The sequence below is a fragment of the Rutidosis leptorrhynchoides genome, chromosome 8, assembly GCF_046630445.1.
Source record: "Rutidosis leptorrhynchoides isolate AG116_Rl617_1_P2 chromosome 8, CSIRO_AGI_Rlap_v1, whole genome shotgun sequence".
In the NCBI taxonomy this organism is placed as follows: domain Eukaryota; kingdom Viridiplantae; phylum Streptophyta; class Magnoliopsida; order Asterales; family Asteraceae; genus Rutidosis; species Rutidosis leptorrhynchoides.
The window spans coordinates 97,184,062-97,194,128 of record NC_092340.1 but is presented as its reverse complement, the minus strand read 5'-3'; positions in this window follow the sequence as shown (position 1 = coordinate 97,194,128).

Here is a 10,067-nt window from a genome sequence, read left to right as displayed (position 1 = left end):
ATAAACAGTTCATGCGGTGATAACTCTAGAGCAGCGGTGTCTACAGCAAGACTAGTACACAGCGGAAGCAACCTTAAGCACCTGAGAAAAACATGCTTAAAAACATCAACACAAAGGTTGGTGAGCTATAGTTTAAGTATAACAGTATGTAAGGTAGGCCACGAGATTTCAGTGCTACAAAGAACGTTTCAAAACAGTATGATAAAGTATATGTTTAACCGTGGGCACTTGGTAACTAACTTAACGTTTATACCCCCTGAAAGTACACTTGGCAAGTGTGTATGTTTACGAAGTATTAAACACTCATTAAATGCTAGCGCGACTAGCCCGAGTGGGGATGTCAAACCCTCTGGATCCATATCTAAGATTCGCGTTCACCGGTGCAAAAACCAATGACTAAACGTTACCGAGCTAAAGGGAATGTTGATGCCGTTGTATAACCCACACATATATAAAGTTTAAGTACTCATGCCTAGTATGTAAAACGTAAAATGCGCATGTATTCTCAGTTCCCAAAATAGTTAAAGTAAAAAGGGATGCTATAACTCACAATGATAAAGTAGCGGTAAAGTATGACTCGGGAAATAAGCAAGTACGTAGGTCCGGAAAGTCCTCAACCTAAGTCAAATAGTACTAAGTCAGTAAATCGTCTCAATAGGTTTAAAAGTATGTAAATAAGGTCTTAAAGGTCATCATCATTCATCATCAAACAAATGGTGTAAAGTAAGTTTTGTTCATGAAAAGAGTTTAAAACAAAGGCTGAGTTCGATCAGTCACCACGGCCTCTATACCTACTGAAATAAGGTGAGACCAGTGGCCATGGATCCATATATGATTCGTTTAGTTGTGGTAAAAATTCCAGAAGCAAACTCGTCTTCCTTTGACCGTGGTGATGGTCTAAGTGCGAGTAGGTCAGAATTTTCAGCACAACGTTAAAAGACATAGTGACACTCGGAGGGCCATAAATCCTAAACCGTAACTCGGATTAAGACGAGTCCTAAATGAAAAGTTATTTACTCGAACAGAGCTATCTGAAAATCATCTTTAAAGTAGCCCAGGTCATACAGGTCAGACACAAAAACAGTAAAACAGTAGGTTCCGGGGTTTCTTGGTACTCGATGCTTATCACGGTTCTCATCCTTGATGCATATAGCTTCAAGTGTACAACTCGTTGATGTGTTTACATCATCTTTACCAAGTTTTAACCATCATAACCCAAGTGTAAGTCTAAGACAAGTAGCACAACTCAATTAAGCATTGCAAGTGTCTTGATGAACCAAAGTTACATCAAAGTCTTAGATTTAACACATACATGAAATATAAAAGTAATATTGAACTACAAACTTGAAAGTAAACTAACTAATCAAGATCTTAAGATGTAGAACATAGTTCTTAGTTAGATCTTGAAGATCCAAGACCCAAAAGTCTAGATCTAAAGTTATTAAGTTAAATCTAACACAAGTGTATGAAGTTATAATTAAAGAGTTACACTTCCATGTTCTTGAAATCTTAAAGTTAACTTTTAGTTTCAAGAAGTATGAGATCAAGACTAACTTGTAATACTTGACCATTTAAACCAATAAACATGAAATTAAAGTGCATAATATGAAGTAATAAACTTAAATAAACAAGTTAATAAGTTCATGGGTTTCATACTTTTAAAGATTCAAGCCTAAGTCTTGATCTTTAGAAAGTAAACTTTAAGTTTACTTCATGAACACAAGTAATGATTTACAACCATGAACTTACAATCTTTTTAAAAAAAAATATTAAGTGTAGAACATAACTAGAGAGTTTATGTTCTTGTATGTTCTTGTAAATACAAGATAATATGAAGAATCAAACTAAAGAGTTTGATTCTTAACAACATGTAAGTAATCAACAACAACTAACAAGTAATTAAACAACAACATGTAACAAGTGATGATGATGATTATGGGATGTATGTGTTTCGGTTTTCAAACAAAGAAGAAGAGAAAAAGAAGCTTTGTTCTTACAATATTTGAGAGAGAATGAGAGGATTTGCAAGTAAAAGTGTGTGTGTGAGAAAGTGAAGAGTAATACTAGTAAATGTAGTAGTAAAAAAAAAACTCCACTAAAAGGCCTTCAAGGCCGACAGCTTTTGGGAGAAAAGAGGGAGAGGGAAGTTGTTCACTAGTCCATACATGTATTTGTCATAAAAGTTGGTTAATAAGAGAGCTTGCATGGGGATCATGGTGTAACTAAGTAGTAACAAGATTCTATAAGCATTAAGCTACTAGTTTCATCCTAAAGTGATACTTACATATGTAGATGGGCTAATAAGTCCATTAAAGAGGTAGGGTGGGCTTCTTAAGTCCATTATCACTAATAAAGGCCCAAGTTCAAGTAACTAACAAGTAAATCCAATAAAAGCCCAAGTAATTAACTAATAACCTTAGTTAATTAAAATGATTAATAAAATCAATCATGAATGTAAATAATATTCTAAAAATATTATTCGTGAAAGTTTCGTGTGTCACCAAGATGTTTCGGGCAATTAAAGTCAAGTACGGGCAATCATGGTAACAAGTAAATGTAATAACATACATTCGTTAAATCACAAGTATTAATAATAATAATTATTAATAAATAAACGTTGAAAAATCCAGGGTCGTTACAGCATGCATACCATTTCATAATATATCCAACTATAATTAACTTAATAATAATCTTGATGAATTCAATGACTCGAATGCAACGTCTTTTGAAATATGTCATGAATGACTATAAGTAATATCTCTAAAAATAAGCAAATGCACAGCGAAAGATTTCTTTCATACATGAGAATAAATATGCTTTAAAGTGTCAACCAAAAGGTTGATGAGTTCATTAGTTTATCATAAACAATCATTTCCAATAATATAATAGACCACAAGATACTCATATTTAGAAAACAGTTTGTGCATGTCTACTCCTGCTATAAAATCATTCATATGAAGAACACCAGAACCTTTCAAACAACTCACCAACGGTAGCTAATGTGTGCGTGTAACGCAAAATCATCTCACCTTGGTAGTTAATACAATATAATTTTACAACGGGAGCTAATGCGTGCGTACAATGCAAAATCATCTCTCCGAGGGTAGTTAAAACGGGAGCTAATGCGTGCGTGCAATGACAAAATCATCTCTCCATTATTAACTACAACATCGAATACAATACAATACAATACATCGGGAGCTAATGCGTGCGTACAATGCAAAATCATCTCACCGATGGTAGCTAAAACGGGAGCTAATGCGTGCGTGCAATGACAAAATCATCTCACCGATGGTCGATAATACAATCTTTATAGAAATTGAACCTCTGAATCCAAATAATTCTATCATAGAATGTAGTTTTGAATATTTGTGTCTATTTCGTCAAACGTTTATAAAAGCAGTTCATGTATTCTCAGTTCAAAAATATATCTCAAAGCATTTAGTAAAACAGTTATAAAAATAGCGCATGTATTCTCAGTCCCAAAAATGTAAAGAGTAAAAGGGAATCAAATGAAACTCACTATACGATATTTTGTAGTAAAAATATGCATACGACGGAACTGAACAATGCAAGGTTGGCCTCGGATTCATGAACCTATATCCTTTGTATATATATTAAAACATATACTTGTAATCGAACAAATATATATATTTATTAATGATATCATTTTTAAATTAATAATTTATAGGTTTCATTATTTGTTTAATTATATTCATTTCATATATTTTAAATAATAAAGATATTAATATAGTTAAGTTATGTATATTAAATATATCTTTATATGAAGATCATTTGTTTGTGAAATTATTAATTGTGATAATATTAATATTAGTAATAATAATGATATTTTATGATAAAAGTGATAATAATAATGTTAAAAAAATAATGATATTAATAATGATAATAATACTAAATTGTATTATAATAACCATGATAACAATAGTTATAATAATTTTAGTAATTCCTTGAAATCATAATTTGGTTAAAATTCTAATCATTTTCATAATAATATTTATATCAAAAATTTCTATATTTATAATCTTAACCATATTATAAAAACCTTTATATTCATGGTCATGATAATCATAATTTTCATGTTTAATTTCTACACTAATGACTATAGCTTCTTATAACCTTAATTTGTAATCATAATTAAAAAATTTACATGTATAATTATAACCACTTTCTATAATCTTTAATATAACATCTTTTATTATATATTTATGTTATTAACATGTTTAATAACCTTGAAATCATAATAATAATACTAACAATAATAATACTAACAATAATAATACAATAATAATAATGCTACTAATAACAATAATATTAGTAATGATAATACTAATAAATTTTAAATGATAATACTACTAATAAAAATGATAATATCATAAATTTTATTAATAATCATTTCGTTAATACTAATAACTAACATAATAATAATAATAATAATAATAATAATAATAATAATAATAATAATAATAATAATAATAATAATAATAATAATAATAATAATAATAATAATAATAATAGTTATAAATAATGATAATATTCATAATACTTATTAATAACAATACTAATAATAATAATAATACTCATACTTAATAATAATAATAATAATAATAATATTTATAATACTTGTAATAATAATTGTAGTAATAACATTAATAATAATAATAATAATAATAATAATAATAATAATAATAATAATAATAATAATAATAATAATAATAATAATCATAATCATAATAATAATATTAATGATCATAATAATAATAATAGAAATAAAAATAATTGTGTATACCCTTATAAGCTTTTTCTAAAAAGAATTGCCCTGGACCAAGCTCGAACCCGTGACCTCCCGCTAAACTGAATCAACACTTAACCATCCCACTGCTCCTGCTTTTCTTATTTATATTTCAGTTTAATTAGTTTATATTACTTCTATTTTCCTACTTCTTCTTCATAACACTGATCGAACAGAACCCATAAACCGGTTAATACAATGAGTTCATTGTTTGAGTTAAGATATGAAATTGATTCTGAAATGATTCGAAGGTGAGATAGCTTGATCAATCAGCAAGTAAAAATAAATAAATAAAATAGAATAAAAGACAGCAACAGACGCAAGAACATCAACTTGAACTCAAACATCGATTTCAAATTCTAGGACGTTTTGGACCAAGATAACAACACGAATTTTATTCCAAATCACTCCTAGAAACTATCTAAACTATCAATTGACCCTTAAACATCGAAACGATTTCAAATTTCCTCATGAACAAAACTGTTGACTTTTAAAATCCAAACTTTGACTTCGAAATTCTCAATCAATTAAACGAATTGGAATCTAAGATTTTACAGACAGTTTAAATGAAGAATTCCTAACAAGACTATATTAACTGATTTTTAAAATTCATTTTAAATCAAGCTTTTGATTAAATGATAAAAAAATAGGGTGAACGGACTGTTTACACAGTTCTTGGGTTTTAAATTTTACGAATTACAGTAGTGAAAAATGGTATTTGATATTGGAGATGGATAACTGAATGATTGTGAGAATAATAACTAGTACACATTTGATTTATAGACATTTGGTGTCGACTAATTTGATTCTATCAGTGAATAAATAAATAAAAAATCAAATTGCAAATTTCAAACAAATTGGTACGAATGATTTTGATATTTAACAAATTAGGAGACAGAAACAAGAATAAGATACAGTATGGATTGAGATGGGAAACTGAATTGAAAGAAAACAAAAAAAAAATTTATACGTAATCAGATTCTTTATTTACCATTAATATCAATAATTATTTAATATTAATAATAATATTTTTAATATTTTAAAGAATAATACCAATAATATAAATAACTATGATAATTTTAATTATTAATAATAATACTAATAATGATATTAATAATAATAATAACATAAAAATTGATAATAATGATATTATTAATGATATTAATAATAATACTAATTAAAATAATAATATTATTATTAATGATAATAATAATATATAGCAATTTATTCATATCAAATTTCATCTTTATTTTATTAATACTGATTTTACTATTGATATTTATTTTAATGAAAATAATAATAATATATCAATTATATTTAAACTTGTTATTACATTTAATATATTAATATTATGACTTATTACTTATGTAGTTTTTAACATGTCTTTTATATTTAGTATTTATACATTTTATGTATTTTACAATATACACGTAATATTAATTGTATATAGAAGTCATATATATATTTATTTCAATAACAACTCAATTACTCTATATATTATTTTATATTTTAATTCAAATGATTACAGTATACTTTATTAATTTTTAAAATATTACATATATACTTATATTTATAATTGTATATATATATATATATATATATATATATATATATATATATATATATATATATATATATATATATATATATATATATATATATATATATATATATATATATATATATATATATATATATATATTTACACCCAATTGTTCGTGAATCGTCGGGAATAGTCAAAGGTCAAATGTATATATGAACACAGTTCAAAGTTTTTGAGATTCAATTAAATAGACTTTGCTTCTTGTGTCAAAATCAATTAAAGATCACGTTTAAATTTGGTTGGAAATTTTTGGGTCGTCACAAGATGCACACTTTGTGTGTACGTTATCACATGTGCTTGTGATGTAGATTATATAACCCCAATGGCGAAGGGTTGATAGTTGAGTTGTGTTTGGATAACCCCGATGATGTGGATTTTATAATCCCGGGATCGTGGGTTTTGATTTGGGAAGTGAATCACGTGTGGGTGCGGATTCACGATGATGCGTGTAGTTCGGTCATCTTATTGAGGTAGTGGTCTCATGTGGTGCGGATTCACTAAGGCTCGTGTAGTTCCAGCCAACCTCGATGTTGTTGCAATACTGAAGATAGTAGTCTCGTGTGGATGCGAACTTACTAAGGCTCGTGTAGTTTGGCCAATCTTCATTTAGTATTGGGTTAAGGGGTTAACCTTGGGCGGGTTGCGCTTTGTTATATATATATATATGTATATATTGTTGTGTTGTCGTGTTGTAGCTAACCCTCCGGGTGTAGCTTACTGGCGTGGTACATATCGTCGTTGGTGTACTTACATTGTTGATATTTTAGCTTGTGTATAGCGATCGTACGGTAAGCTTAGATTAGCTTGCCTTTATGCATGGACTCTGATATGTGCTAATTGATTATTTGTGTGGCGTGTCCATTTTATGCATATATATGTATGTAGTATATTCTCACTCACTAAGCGTTAGCTTACCCTCTCGTTGTTTAATTTTTATAGATTTGTGTGGATGCGGTGGCTTGGGTAAACATGGGAACTAGTGGACTCGCGTAGGTTGCTTTAGAAGACGTGATTTGGATTGATTAGGATTGGGTAGCGTATCCCCAATCGCCATGCTTGGTTTTTATTTTTGTGTTAAAAATCTTGTGGTCATAAACTTGCATTTTATACAAAAGTCGTAAAACGGCCGATGTGGGCCCGGTGTCGTAAAACTCATTTTATTATTGGAACATGTTAGTTTTACTTATTTTAATGTGTTGTGAAAACCGTTTCGTCTAAAAGTGTCGGGAAGTGGGAGATCATTAAACGAAAAATGAAAAATCCGGACAGAAGCTGTTGGGCTCTGTGCGCGCCGCTCACAACAAGGGTTGCGCACCGCGCACCCTTCTGTAATAAAAAATATTTATATTTTGCGTGTTCGGTTGGATAACGGGTTGGGTCATTACAGCCGCCGCATCGCGCGGCTGACCCGTGAACTTGTTTACGCAATGTGAAAACAGTATCTTTCGCGCACAAGTATTGTTATCAATATCTTCCTCTACATATTCTGATATCAGTGGCACTGGATAATCATTACTATATATACTAATAATGAAAGTGAATGCTCCCCTCCTATTGGTCGGTCACTGTAAAGACCCGTCCTAATCCATAAGAACGAATACAATAACATATGATTACATCGCGAGGTATTTGACCTCTATATGATATATTTTACAAACATTGCATTCGTTTTAAAAGATAAACTTTCATTACATCGAAAGTTGACAGGCATGCATACCATTTCATAATATCTATCTATAAATAATCTAATCTGTCATTTACTTAATCATAATCTTTACTGAACTCAACGACTTGAATGCAACGACTTTTGAAATATGCCATGAATGATTCCAAGGTAATATCTTTAAAATGAGCTAATGCACAGCGGAAGATTTCTTTAATACCTGAGAATAAACATGCTTTAAAGTGTCAACCAAAAGGTTGGTGAGTTCATTAGTTTATCATAATCATTCATTTCCATCATTTTAATAGACCAAAAGAATTTCATTTCCAGTTCTCATAAATATACGTCACATGCATAATTAATATATAGTTTAAATATCGTCGTTTTTATATTTCTAAACATTTTTAAAAGATTTATTAGAGTAAATAATATATTTCATTTATTAATAAATAAAATTTTATATAAAATATACTTTTATATATCTTAAGTAATAAAATTTATAAAGTTCATTTAACATCATAAAAATAATATGATAGGTAGTATTAATGTAATTATGTTACACGTAGTAAAACATATTTGTATTACATATTTATTTGATAAAATAATTTCGATAATAATAATAGTAAGTAAAAAGAAATTGTAGTATTTTGTAATAATAATCATTATTATTCTATTAATAATAATAACAATATTTATATTTACTAAAAATGATATTATGATAAAGTGATAATTCTAATTATGATAACTTTAATATTTGCAATACTTTTTAATATTAACTTTAAAATAATAATTTTATTTAAAATGATAATAATAATGACATTTCATAATAAAAATGACATTTCTATTAAAATGATGATTTTTGTTAAAATGATAGTTTTAATATTAACGATAATTTTAATAATAATAGTAATGAAAAACGATAATTTTATTTAAATCAACATCTTATGATATTTTAAATTTCATCATGAAACCCATACTCATTATTTCCTAATCGATTCGTTTGATAGCTTTTAATCGTCTTTTATATCGCATTCATTTTAATGATAATAATAGCAATCATAATAATTAGGTGTTACTGATATTAGTTTTTAATTATAATAATATTAATGATGATAAATATTATGATGATAATACTAATAACTATTTTAACGATAATAATAATAATAATAATAATAATAATAATAATAATAATAATAATAATAATAATAATAATAATAATAATAATACTAATTATAACTTTAACGATAATAACGATAGTAATAATAATTATTAATGATAATACCTTTTATTGATAATAATAAAAATAATAATAATAATAATAATAATAATAATAATAATAATAATAATAATAATAATAATAATAATAATAATAATAATAATAATAATGATAATTTGATAAAAACTATTATGACGATAATAACGATAATAATAATAATTATTTTTAATAATAATACAAAAATTCAATTGATTATAACTTCTAATCCGTTCACCGAAATCATTCGATATCTAAATGAAAAGTTCTTAATTTTTTGCTAGCTTTCCAACGACATGCATATCTTATACCTTATCTCAACCGCGTATGTAACTAATTTAGGATTCAACATAACCTATCTAATGGCAATATCAAAAGTACAAGCATGCATAATCCTACATACTCGAGCACTAGTCAGGGATACACTATTAGTATGTAAAAATTAAATTATGAGTACTCACGTATCAATATTGAGATTCAATATTGCAGAAAAGGTACGTAAACGCAACGGAGATGATAAACACTAGATTGACCTCACGAGCATACCCATGAACCATACCCATCACCTCCATAGCTATAACCCATAATTTCCTTAGCCCTATCCTACTCGCAAACCAGTTTTTGAAATCACTCGCTCATGAGCTCGTCGTAGTATTTTATGTATATATACTAATAATAATACCATTACCTAATAATACTAATATCAAAAATAAGAGTATTATATTAATAATCTTAATAA